Raw genomic sequence first — 14,178 nt, forward strand, 5'->3', positions numbered from 1 at the left:
TGTTGCTTCCGGAATGTGTCCGGCAATCAGACTGCTGGAAAGGGCTTCCGAGGAGTTAGGACCTGAAAGAGAAAAGGAATGTCAAAGGTATACAGCCCCTGGTGTGGTTAAGCCACAATGCGGGGCGTGTCTTGATTGTGCCCCCGCCTATGTCCATGGTATTTTCCATGTGTAGTTATGTACGCGCGGCACGAATTTCTTAGCTGCACTGGGACTGGGACGGGGGCCAGATTGCTAGGCGAGCGCTGATCGCGCCAGGCGATCCTGTTGCAGATTGTTCCGGACTTGCTTGAAGGTGTCCGGGGGCTGTAACACCGAATGAGTGGCCTGCCTGAATAGGCTGCTTTGTGCCTCTGCTGTAAGGGCCGCAATGTGCTCTTCTGTACGGAGCGAGCGTTCTGTGTTTCCATTTACTGTTATGACCCCGTGAGGTCCTGGCATCTTGAGCTTGAGGTATGGGTAATGCGGCACTGCATTGAATTTTGCAAATGACGTCCGTCTAAGCAGTGCATGATACCCACTGCGAAAGGGACGATGTCAAAGATTAACTCTTCGCTTCGGAAGTTATCCGGTGATCCGAAGACCACTTCCAGCATGATTGAGCCTGTGCAATGGGCCTCTACACCTGGGATGACACCTTTAAAGGTGGTTTTGCTGGGTTTGATCCTTGAGGGATCGATACCCATTTTTCGCACTGTATCTTGATAAAAGCAGGTTCAGGCTGCTGCCGCCGTCCATAAGGACTCGAGTGAGGTGAAATCTGTCAATGATGGGGTCGAGGACCAGTGCGGCGGATCCGCCATGTCAGATGCTAGTGGGGTGGTCCCTGCGATCGAAGGTGATCAGACAAGCAGACCATGGGTTGAACTTCATGGTGATGGGCTCCATCGTGTAGACATCCCTTAGTGCATGCTTCCGCTCCCTCTTGGGAATGTGGGTTGCGTATATCATGTTCACTGTCTTCACTTGTGGGGGAAACCCCTTCTGTCCTCCTGGGTTCGGCGGCCGGGGCTCCTCCTCGTCATCGCTATGCAGCCCCTTGTCCTTGTTTTTGGCATTTAACTTGCCGGCCTGCTTGAACACCCAGCATTCTCTGTTGGTGTGATTGGCTGGCTTGTAAGGGGTGACGTGGATTTGACACGAGCGATCCAGTATGCGATCTAGACTGGACGAAGCTAGAGTATTTCTTTTGAATGGCTTTTTCCACTGACCGGATCTAGAGCCTTTGAATCCGGCATTGACTGCCGTATCTTCGGTGTTATCACCGTTATTGCGGCGCTTCGGTCTATTACGACACTGCCTGCCATTGACCTCTTTGGTGTCCGAGGTATCTGGATTCCTTGATGTGTTGTTGCTACGAGCCAGCCAGCTGTCCTCGCCTGTGCAAAAGCGGGTCATGAGTGTTGTGAGGGCTGCCATAGATTTTGGCTTCTCCTGGCCAAGGTGGCGGGCGAGCCACTCGTCGCGGATGTTATGCTTGAATGCCGCTAGGGATTCTACATCCAGACAGTCTACAATTTGATTTTTCTTAGTCAGGAACCATGTCCAGAATTGTCTGGCCGATTCCCCTGGCTGCTGGGTTATGTGGCTCAAGTCATCAGCATCCGGTGGCCGCACATAAGTGCCCTAGAAGTTGTCAAGAAATGCATCTTCCAAATCCTCCCAACTGCCGACGGAATCTGCTGGCAAGCTATTCAGCCAATGCCGAGCTGGTCCTTTGAGTTTTAGTGGGAGGTACTTGATGGCATGTAGATCGTCACCGCGATCCATGTGGATGTGAAGGAGGAAATCCTCAATCCATATAGCGGGATCTATTGTGCCGTCGTATGATTCGATATTTACGGGTTTGAAACCCTCCGGGAATTTGTGATTCATAACTTCATCAGTGAAGCATAGGGGGTGTGCGGTGCCTCTGTGCCGGGCTATATCCCGACATAGTTCCTATGAGTCTTGTGTGCTGTATTTGGCCCGGCCGGATTTACTCTTGGTGTATCCGACGCGACAATCATCGTCCCGTGTGGGCGCACGTGTTCGTGTCCCGTATATTGACCTTACGATTTTTGCCTTGTTGTCCAAGATGTCTCACAGGTCCTCTGTGTTGCCCCGGGCCTTAGTATCTTTGACTGAGTGGCGACGGGGTGAGGACTGAACTTTAGGCTGAAACACCTCTCTGGCTTGGCCGCGTAGTGGCCGGTGAGCCGCACAGTACACTGGTGAATGAGGTTTCAATGCTTCCTCCTCGAGGTGAGGTAGCAAACTGCATTTTGGGTAACTCTTGGACGAGTGCTCGAGTTCATGCTCCTTGGCCGCAAGGACTTCGGTCCATCTGTGTGCTAGCAAGTCTTGATCAGCTTGAAGTTGTTGTTGTTTCTTCTTTAGGCTATTTGTCGTGGCCATAAGCCGGCGCTTGAAGCGCTCTTGGTCGACGGGGTCCTCAGGCACGATAAACTCATCGTCGCCGAGGCTCGCCTCGTCTTCGGAGAGAGGCATGTAATTGTCCTCCTTCGGTTCTCCATCTGCTGCCTGCCCTGAAGGACTAGCTTGTTCATCCTCTAGCTCTACACCGTGCTGGAGGGGATTGCTGTTGTCTTCGGCGCTATCCGGAGTGTTATTATCTCCTGTGCCGGTATCACTGCTCTTATTGTGGCGGGACTTAGAGCGGTGCCGCTGACGTCGGTGCTTGGGTTGCTTCTTGGAAGGGTCATCCTCTGCTTTCTCGTCAGCAATGGCTTCTTTGGGGGTGTCCACCATGTATATATCATATGAGGAGGTGGCGGTCCAGTGCCCAGAGGGCGGTGGATCCTATTCATCTCCGGCTTCGTCGTCCATACCGTCAAAGTCTTCGGAGCCAAAGTCGAGCATGTCGGTTAAGTCATCGACAATGGCTACTAAGTGGGTGGTGGGTGGGCAGCGAATTTCTTCGTCGTCTGCATCCCATTCTAGTCGGACATAGTTCGGCCAAGGTTCTCCTGACAGGGAGAGAGGCCTTAATGAATTTAGCACATCCCTGAAGGGTGAGTGCTGAAAGATGTCCGCGGAGGTGAACTCCATGATCGGCACCCAGTCGGACTCGACGGGCACGGATATGAGCGGCTCAGAGTCCATGGCCGGAGATGAATCCAGTGGTTTGGCGACGTGGCTCTCGTAAGGGGTGAAGTCAGTATCCGGCTCTATCACCGCTGAGAGTGCGGCCTCCATGGCGGGGTCCATCCCTCCGCTCTCGGATGGCGCAACTCGCTCCGGATTGATGGACGGAGTAGCTGTGGATGCGATATCCTGAACACTGTCCGACGGCAGAGTTACGTCATGCTCGTCAAGACTGTACGGCGCGTCCAACCTGGGCTTGAATCCGTCGAAGATCAAGTCTCCATGGATGTCGGCCGTGTAGTTCAAGTTTCCAAATCTGACCTGATGGCCAGGTGTGTAGCTCTCAATCTGCTCCAGATGGCCAAGCGAATTGGACCGCAGTGCAAATTCACCGAATATGAAGATCTGACTGGGGAGGAAAGCCTCACCCTGGACCGCATCGCTAGCGATGATCGAAGGAGCCATCAAACCTTATGGTGACGACACAGTGGAACTCTCAATGAAAGCACCAATGTCGGTGTCAAAACCGGCGGATCTCGGGTAGGAGGGCCCGAACCTGGGTAAACATCATGTCCCCTGCCTCCTGTTACCATCCGGCTTAGACACACAGTTCGGGACCCCCTACCCGAGATCCGCTGGTTTTGACACCGACAGGATCCATGTATGAGAACAAAGTGTGGACTTTGGTTGACTTTCCCGTTGATCGGCAAGCCATAGAGAATAAATGGATCTTCAAGAAGAAGACTGGCGTTGATGGTAATGTCACTGTCTATAAAACTCGACTTGTTGCGAAAGGTTTTCGACAAGTTCAAGGAGTTGACTACGATGAGACCTTCTCACTGGTAGCAATGCTTAAGTCTGTCCGAATCATGTTAGCAATTGCCGCATTTTATGATTATGAAATTTGGCAAATGGATGTCAAAACTGCATTCCTTAATGGATATCTTAAAGAAGAGTTGTATATGATACGACCAGAAGGTTTTGTCGATCCAAAAGGTGCTAACAAAGTGTACAAGCTCCAGTGATCCATTTATGGACTAGTGCAAGCCTCTCGGAGTTGGAATATACGCTTTGATAGTGTGATCAAAGCATATGGTTTTATACAGACTTTTGGAGAAGCCTGTATTTACAAGAAAGTGAGTGGGAGCTCTGTAGCATTTCTGATATTATATGTGGATGACATATTGTTGATCGTAAATGATACTGAATTTCTGAATAGCATAAAAGGATACTTGAATAAGAATTTTTCAATGAAAAACCTCGGTGAAGCTGCTTATATGTTGGGCATCAAGATCTATATAGATAGATCAAGACGCTTAATTGGACTTTCACAAAGCACATACCTTGATAAAGTTTTGAAGAAGTTCAAAATGGATCAATCAAAGAAAGGATTCTTGCATGTGTTACTAGGTGTGAAGTTGAGTCAGACTCAATGCCCGACAACTGCAGAAGATAGAGAGAAAATGAAAGTCATTCCCTATGCTTCAGCCATAGGTTCTATCATGTATGCAATGTTGTGTACCAGACCTGATGTGTGCCTTGCTATTAGGTTAGCAGGGAGGTACCAACGTAATCCAGGAGTGGATGACTGGACAGCAGTCAAGAACATCTTGAAATACCTACAAAGGACAAAGGATATGTTTCTTGTTTATGGAGGTGACAAAGAGCTCGTCGTAAACGGTTACATCGATGCAAGCTTTGACATTGATCCAGATGACTCTAAGTCACAAACCGGATACATATTTTTATTGAATGGTGGAGCTGTCAGTTGGAGCAGTTCCAAGCAGAGCGTCGTGGCGGGATCTACGTGTGAAGCGGAGTACATAGCCGCTTCGGATGTAGCAAATGAAGGAGTCTGGATGAAGGAGTTCATATCCGATCTAGGAGACATACCTAGTGCATCGGGTCCAATGAAAATCTTTTGTGACAATACTGGTGCAATTTCCTTGGCAAAGGAATCCAGATTTCACAAGAGAACCAAGCACATCAAGAGATGCTTCAATTCCATCCGCGATCAAGTCAAGGAGGGAGACATAGAGATTTGCAAGATACATACACATCTTAATGTTGCAGACCCATTGACTAAGCCTCTCTCACGAGCAAAACATGATCAGCACCAAAACTCCATGGGTGTTAGAATCATTACTGTGTAATCTAGATTATTGACTCTAGTGCAAGTGGGGGACTGAATGAAATATGCCCTGGAGGCAATAATAAAGTTGTTATTTATATTTCGTTATATCATGATAAATGTTTATTATTCATGCTAGAATTGTATTAACCGGAAACTTAGTACATGTGTGAATACATAGACAAACTAAGTGTCACTAGTATCCCTCTACTTGACTAGCTCGTTAATGAAAGATGGTTAGGTTTCCTAGCCATGGACAAAAATTGTCATTTGATGGATGGTATCACATCATTAGAGAATGATGTGATTGAGTTGGCCCATCCGTTAGCTTAGCACTATGATCGTTTAATTTATTGATATTGCTTTCTCCATAACTTATACATGTTCTTATGACTATGAGATTATGCAACTCCCGAATACCAGAGGAACACTTAGTGTGGTATAAAATGTCAAAACGTAACTAGGTGACTATAAAGATGCTCTACAGGTGTCTCTGATGGTGTTTGTTAAGTTGGCATAGATCAAGATTAGGATTTGTCACACTGTGTATCGGAGAGGTATGTTTGGGCCCTCTCGGTAATGCACATCACTATACGCCTTGCAAGCAATGTGACTAATGAGTTAGTTGCGGGATGATGCATTACGGAACGAGTAAAGAGACTAGTCGGTAACGAGATTGAACTAGGTATTGAGATACCGACGATCGAATCTCGAGCAAGTAACATACCGATGACAAAGGGAACACTGTCGGATTTCGGGTTTCGGCAGACCCTTGAGGTTTGACACTGGGGTGCGCGTGGAGATTTCGCCTCCTACCTACCTACACCCCTCCGCCTCGTTAAGGTCTAAGCTATGGAAAGAATAACTCGAGGAACACGAGGTTTATACTGGTTTGGGCCACCGTTGTGGTGTAATACCCTACTCCAGCGTGTGGTGTGGTGGATTGCCTCTTGGGCTGATGATGATGAACAATACAAGGAAGAACAGCCTCGCGAGGGTCTGTTCCTGGCTGGGGGGATGAACTGCTGGGAGGAGTTCAGTCACCCTTCTCTCTCTCTCTCTCTGATCCCCTAATCCCTTTACCCTGCGGGTGGCCGGTCCTATTTATAGAGGCCCTGGTCCTGTTCCCAAATATCGAGCGGGAAGGGAGCCAACAATGCTGGGCTAATTTGAAGGGCGGCAGCTAGTACTAGCTACCCTGACAAAAGTAGTCCTTGCCTGCGCAAAGCTCTGGTGGTGACACCGTCTTGGGCTCCACGATGACCTCCGTCTTGCAGTCCTTTCGGTCTTGGTCTTGTTGCACCGAAACGGCAACCTTTGCCTGATGCCTTGATACTCCGCGGCTGCGCTTGCCCCCTTTGCACCAAAGAGGAAAGGAGGACACTGCGCGGGCTGGCACCCGCCTGGCGCTCTTGGCCGTCATGGCTTGCGTCACAGGCACCTCATGAGGTACCCTTCCTTGATCTCTCCGCCTCCTCGCGAGCCAGCCTGATGAGGCTGTGCCTGGGGAAGCTCCGCGTCGTCCCCCCCCCCCCCCCCGCGCAAGGCTTGGCCCCTCGCGAGGGTCTTGGGTTTGTGTTGGTGAAGATGGGCCGCGCTGGGGTCCCCTTTGAGCCACGCCGCAGGCCGCAGGCAGGCAAGTCTGGGGACCCCCGTTCCCAGAATGCCGACAGTAGCCCCCGGGCCCAAGGCGCGCCCGAACTTGGCCGTGCAGGGGGCGAAAGGGCAAGAGCGAAGCGCCGCGGGCCCTAACAGCCTGCGGTCTTGGGTGCCGCGTGGCGGTTGATTGGACGTGGGCGCCTCCACTTCCCCATGGCGCCTCGGCAACTGCACGGATTGGACAAGTCCCTGCATGCAAAGCGGGTCATAATTACCTGCGATCGTGGGGGCCGTCGGTTGGCCCTCGCCAGTTATAAGTACAGATCGGTGCGTGCCCTTCCAGTTCATCTCCCCTTGCTCCTCCTTCTTCTTCATGGCCCCGTCGAGGAGGTTCTCGGCCGCAGAGAAAGGGAAGGCTCGCCAGGTTGAGCCCGCCTCTCCCCCGCCCAAGCGCGGCCGAGGGCGCCCTCGCAAACATCCTGTGGCTACCACGGCAGCTCCCCGCAGCCGTGGAGGCGATTTTTACCACAGCGACGGGCGGATTACTGCGGCCGGGGGGCGCGCTCCGGCTGCGCGTCCCCCTATGCCGCGCTTTCGCGCTGCTAAGGTGTTGCCGGAGTTCGTCGTGTGGTCGGCGGAGCCGACTAGCACCCGGCTTCCACTTCCTCGCTTCCTCCTTGGCGAGCTCCCGGCCGGCGCCCCGGGCAGCCTCTGGCTTCAGGCCGACGGTTGCTCCAGCCGGGCCTCATGGGTTTCACTGGAGGTCTCCGCAGCCGGGAGCCTAGCCCTGGCCCGTGGTTGGCAGACGTTTGCCCGCGCGCGTGGCCTGGGCCGTCGGTGTACCCTGCACTTCAAGTTTGACGGCGATGCCACCCTCTACGTGAGGGTGTTTGGGGAAGATGGTCGCCGCGCAGGGTGCTGCCCCGAGGACGACGACCGCAGCCGGGAACCCAGCTCCGTTGACGATGGAGAAGACAGCGCTCGTGTGACCGGCGGCGCTCAGGGTTCCCCAAGCTTCTCCGGTTCTTCTTCAGGCGGCGACTCCTCTAGCGGTGGCCGCGGTCAGCCTCCACGCCGTCGTATCTGCTTGGGAGGTGGTAGCGCATCCGCCCGCCGTAGCGCCTTGGTGAAGCGCGAGAGGGAGTCTGTCTGAGCCCCGGAGGCAGCTCGAGTCTTCCCGGCAGGCCGGTGTGAGGCTAGCCGCGCCTGATTTGTTCTTTTCTTTTCCCTTTCCCTGCGCAAAAAGACAGTAGTGTGGAGCCCCGCGGGGGCGTGTTTGGGTTATTGCTGTTAATCACCGTTTTGCTTCCGTTATCGTACCTTCCGGCTACGTGCCCGCGCGTGGATAGTTCCCGGCCTCGGCCATGGGGGGCAACCGACCCAGGCCCTGTGTTTGTGTCGCGGTGCCCGTGGGGCATGAACTGGAGGGGTGCTCCTGTAATGGGCCCAGGTCGCGAACCCTTTGAACGACTAGGATAGGAACACTCGCGAGGGCACTCGGCTGCCCCCCCCCCCCTCCCCTCGCGAGGCCTTGCACAAGAGAAATCGAGGCAGGAGAGTGAAAAGTCGAAGAACCACAAGCCAAAGATGGCAACAACTTCAATAAAACTTCGAATGAGAAGGAACAAGCCAACTGCGGAAAGCAAATGAAAAGCCGCGTCCGGCACCTAATCTAGTCTTCGACGTCTTCTCACCAGCGCAGAGCTAAGTGCTGCCACTGGGCGCGGGAGGGAGCCCCAGGGCCTGAGGCCGGCGCTCCTGAGACTCCGGGGCGTGTACAGCCCCAACTCATTATTACGTGAGAGTGTCATGGGCGGCGAGCTTCACAGGCGTTGGCCTTCTTCACAGGCTCCGGGCCTTTTCCAAAACGCGATAGCTTCACAGGCATTCGCCTTCTTCACAGGCTCTGGGCCTTTTCCAAAATGCGATAGCTTCACAGGCATTCGCCTTCTTCATAGGCTATGGGCCTTTTCCAAAACGCGATAGCTTCACAGGCATTCGCCTTCTTCACAGGCTCTGGGCCTTTTCCAAAATGCGATAGCTTCACAGGCTTTCACCTTCTTCACAGGCTCTGGGCCTTTTCCAAAACGCGATAGCTTCACAGGCATTCGCCTTCTTCACAGGCTCTGGGCCTTTTCCAAAACGCGATAGCTTCACAGGCATTCGCCTTCTTCACAGGCTCTGGGCCTTTTTAGGGGTAGAACCTCCGGAGGTGCTGGATGTTCCATGCGTTCTGGACTGGCACCCCCTCCTGAGTCTCCAAGCGCGCGGAGCCGGGCCTGGAAACATGAACAACTTTGAACGGGCCCTCCCACATGGGAGAGAGCTTGTGCAGCCCCTCCCTGGAGAGAACCCACCTGAGCACGAGGTCTCCTACCTCGAGAGTTCTGGGGAGGATGTTGCGGCAGTGATATCGCCGCAGTGCTTGTTGGTACCTCGCCGCTCGTAGAGCGGCTTCTCGGCGACGTTCCTCCCCCAGCACGAGGTCCATCCCCCACATGGCATCCTGCTGCACCTCGTCGAACGCCAGGACCCGCGCAAAGCGACGTCTGACCTCGTGAGGGAGGACCGCTTCGGCTCCGTAGACCAGGAAGAACGGGGTCTCTCCAGTCGGCTTGCTCGCGGTTGTGCGGATGGACCACAACACGGACTGAAGCTCGTCGTACCAACCTCTGCCGCAGGCCTCCAGCTTCTTCTTGAACGTCCTGGTCTTGAGGCCCCTCAGGACCTCTGCGTTGGCTCGCTTGGCCTGGCCGTTGCTTCGGGGGTGCGCCATCAAAGCGTAGCATATCTGCGTTCCAAGGTTAGCACAGTATGTTTTGAAGAGGTTACTGGTGAACTGCGAACTATTGTTCGTGATGATGCGATTCAGCACCCCGAACCGGCTCACGATGCCCTTGATGAACTTGACCGCGGAACCCGCGGGAATGGTGCGGACAGCCTCTACTTCAGCCCACTTGGTGAACTTGTCCACGGCGACGTAGAGGTAGCGATAGCCCCCTAGCGCCCGAGGAAACGGGCCCAAGATGTCCAGCCCCCAGACTGCGAATGGCCACGAAAGGGGTATAGTCTGCAAGCCTCCTGTTGGCTGATGGATCTGCTTGGCGTGGAACTGGCAGGCCTCACAAGCTTTCACTAGTTCGACGGCGTCATTGAGCGCGGTGGGCCAATAAAACCCACTGCGGAACGCCTTGCCGACGAGGGTCCGTGATGATAAATGATGTCCACAGTCTCCGCCATGTATATCTTCCAGCAGTTCCTTCCCTTGCTCCCTGGAGATGCAGCGCAGGGATACATCGTTTGGTCGCTTCCGGTAGAGCTCTCCATCCTTGATGCAGTATGCCGTGGCCTGGCGTGCCACTCGCTCTGCTTCCTCCTCCTTCTCCGGCAGGGTCCCTTGCGTTAAGTAACTCCGGAGCTCCACGATCCAACATCCCTCCTGAAGTTCCACCGTCAGGAGCAGGCGTGCTCCCGAGGTCGGGCCACAGGCCAGAGCTCCTGAGGCAGGTGGCTGGGGGAGCTCCTCCCGGGGCTGAGCCGTGTTTGATAATGACGGCAGGGCTGAGGGCCTGAAGAGCCGCTCCTCGAAAATGCCAGGCTCCTGAGGTAGCCACCTGGACGCCCGTTTGGCGATGTCTTCGGCCTCCTGATTGGTGCCACGGGGCACATGCTGCAACACCAACCCCCAGAACTGCTTCTCCATCCTGCGGACCTCCGCAAGGTAGGCTTCCATGTGCTCATCCTTCGGCTCGTACACCTTGTTGGAGAAATTGACAAGGAGCTGCAAATCGCCCTTGATGGTGAGGCGTTTCACCCCCAGGGCAGCTGCGGCCTTCAAGCCCACTATTAAACCTTCATACTCCGCTATATTGTTGGAGACCTTTTCACCTTGCTGGAAACAGAGCTGCACAGCGTAATAGAGCTTGTCCTGAGTGGGCGATATAAGCACCGCCCCAGCCCCAGCGCCATGCCTGGAGAACGCCCCATCGAAGTACATGACCCAGCCTTCTGGTGCCTCGCTTCCTGGGGATAGGGACCAATCCTCGTCGGCCTTGAGGCCTGGCGCCTCCGTCCATTCTGCCACAAAATCCGCCAACGCTGCTCCCTTGATGACTCTGGTCATGGTGAATTCGAGCTGAAATGCTTGCAGTTCTATGTCCCACTCAGTGACCCTTCCAGCTGAATTAGGGCTCCTGAGCACTCTCTCCAGGGGGTATGACGAGACGACCTTGATGGGGTGACCCTGAAAATAGTGCCGCAGCTTGAGCGAGGCCACCAGTAGCGCGAGGAGGAGTTTCTGAGGCATAGGGTACCATGCCCTTGCATCCCGCAACACCGTGCTGACGAAGTACACTGGGTGCTCGACGAGGTGGAGTGCGTCAGTGCTGGTGGCTCCCTTCGGGGACCATGGTGCCTCTTGAGGCAATGAGGCCTCCTGAGACTGGCCGTCTGGGAGAGGGGCCTCTTCCGCCTCCGGTGCGCCCCTCTACGGCGGCTGATCCTCCTCAACCGCGGTGGCGGTTTCTGTGGGCCTTCATTGTTCCTGTTCTGCCTTGTCCCGGGTTGCTGCGGCAGTTTTGATTCGACGCTCCTCTCTGACTGCCACCAAGGCTACGCTGGCGGAGTAGGGAGTGGCGGCGAGGTAAAGCACCAGGGGCTCTTGAGGGCGCGGAGCCACCATGACCGGTGGGCTGGTCAGGTATCTCTTGAGATCCTGGAACGCCTTGTCGGCCTCTTTAGTCCACTAGAAGGGCCCCTTTTTCTTCATTAGCTGGAAGAAGGGCAGCGCTCGTTCCCCCAACTTGGAGATGAAGCGCCCTAGCGCAGTCACGTGCCCCGTGAGCTTCTGCATTTCTCTGAGGGTCTTTGGCGGGCTCATGTCTTCCACCGCCTTGACCTTCTCCGGGTTAGCCTCGATGCCTCGGCGGGACACGAGGAAACCCAAGAGCTTGCCCGAGGGGACTCCGAACACACACTTCTCTGGGTTGAGCCGTAGGTTCACTGCGTTGAGGCTCGCGAAGGTTTCCTCCAGGTCTTGTATCAAGGTCCTGGCCTCCCGAGACTTTACCACAATGTCATCGACATAAGCTTCAACATTTTTCCCAAGCTGCGGGCCCAAGGTGATGTGCATCAGCCGCTGAAAGGTCGCCCCTGCGTTACGCAGCCCGAATGGCATGCATGTGTAGCAGTACACCCCACATGGGGTTAGGAAGGTTGTCTTCTCGACGTCTTCTACCGCCATCTTGATCTGGTGATACGTAGAGAAGGCATCCAAGAAGCATAACAGGTCGCATTCCGAAGTGGAATCGACTATCTGGTCGATGCGGGGGAGCAGGAACGGATCTTGCGGGCATGCCTTGTTGAGGTTGGTGAATTCGACATACATGCGCTCCTTACCTCCCTTCTTTGGCACAACAACAGGGTTGGCCAACCAATCCGGATATCGGACCTCGTGAATGACCCCAGCGGCCTCTAATTTGCGGGTCTCTTGGACAATGAAGGCCTGCTTTTCTGTGGACTGCCGCCTGGCCTTCTGCTTCACAGGGCGCACGTTGGGGCACACGTTGAGGTGATGCTCGATTACACTCCTAGGGATCCCTGCCAACTGGTCAGGCTCCTAAGCGAATACCTTCTTGTTTGCGCGCAGGAACCCGACCAGGGCCTCCTCCTGCTCGGGTTTGAGGTGGGCGCCTATGGTGAAAGTGGCGTTGGTGGACCCGTCCTCATCGACGGGTGTCTGCTTGGTTTCTGCCTTGTCTTGGGTGAACAACTGTTTCTTCTTGGCGGGTGCAGCCCCCTTGGGCTCGGGGGTCTCCAAGTCGGCGGGCTGTGCCGACGCCGCCGTCTCGAGCTTGAGCACCCGCAGCGCGTTCCCGGTGTCCCCGTGCACGGTGAGGACACCGCTGCTCCCGGGCATCTTCATGAGGTTGTACACCGGGTGCGTCGCGGCCATGAACTGGGCCAGCGCTGGGTAGCCGAGGATGGAATTGTAGGGGAGGCCGATGGGGGCGATGTCGAAGTCGACCAGCTCCGTGCGGAAGTTGTTGTAGGTGCCGAAGGTTACTGGGAGCTGGATCTGTCCCAAGGAGCTGGACGATCTGCCCCCAACGCGTGAGAAGGGTCGGCTGGGTTGTAGCCGTTCCAGGGGTATGCAGAGGAGGTTGAAGGCCTCGACCGAGAGCATGCTGAGGCCCGCGCCGCCATCAATGAGGGTTCTGGTGACGGCCACCTGGCAGATGGTGGGGGTGCACAGCATGGGGAGCGCACCCGAGTAGGCCGAGTTGGAGGGGTGGTCCTCCGAGCTGAAGGTCAGGCCGGTCTCGGGCGCCGCCCGGTCCAGGGGAGCCCCCTGCCGCATGGAAGCGGCGCTGACCCGGCGGATGAATGGCTTGACGTGGTGACTTGTAGGCGGTGCCTGCGAGCCGCCCAGGAGGGCCGCGACGACCGGGGGTGTTGGTGTAGCGCGATAGGCGGGGAAGAGGTTGCGGGGCTCTTCCCGAGAGGCCACGGAGGCTACCGGCGGGTGGAGCAGCCATGTGTGCGGGGCATCGGTGAGGGCCATGGGGAGCCAGTTGGCCATGACCCTATCGGCACCTCTGGCTTCGAGGAGGGCCTCCTCGCTCTCTAGCAAGAAGGCCAGCGGATCTGCCGCGCCGCCGTAGCGCGGCGGCGTCGTTGGCTTGAGCTTGTCCGGCCACCGTACCCGTTGCAGGGCTGGGGCCAGGGCTCGAAGCCCCTGGCCCCCGTGCTGGCGCCGGCGGCCGGAGCGGGCGACGCGCTACTCATCGCAAGGCAGGCCGTGGCGGTGGCGGAAGAGAAAACTCCGGTGCACCCCTACCTGGCGCACCAAATGTCGGATTTCGGGTTCCGGCAGACCCTTGAGGTTCGAACAATGGGGTGCGCGCGGAGATTTCGCCTCCTACCTACCTGCACCCCTCCGCCTCGTTAAGGTCTAAGCTATGGAAAGAATAACTCGAGGAACACGAGGTTTATACTGGTTCGGGCCACCGTTGTGGTGTAATACCCTACTCCAGTGTGTGGTGTGGTGGATTGCCTCTTGGGCTGATGATGATGAACAATACAAGGAAGAACAGCCTCGCGAGGGTCTGTTCCTGGCTGGGGGGATGAACTGCTGGGAGGAGTTCAGTCACCCTTCTCTCTCTCTCTCTCTCTCTCTCTCTGATCCCTTGATCCCTTTACCCTGCGGGTGGCCGGTCCTATTTATAGAGGCCCTGGTCCTCTTCCCAAATATCGAGCGGGAAGGGAGCCAACAATGGCGGGCTAATTTGAAGGGGGACAGTTAGTACTAGCTACCCTGACAAAAGTTGTCCTTGCCTGCGCAAAGCTCTGGTGCCTCCGTC

The sequence above is a fragment of the Triticum urartu genome, chromosome 5A, assembly GCF_056163025.1.
Source record: "Triticum urartu cultivar PI428250 chromosome 5A, HENAU_Tu73, whole genome shotgun sequence".
NCBI lineage: Eukaryota > Viridiplantae > Streptophyta > Magnoliopsida > Poales > Poaceae > Triticum > Triticum urartu.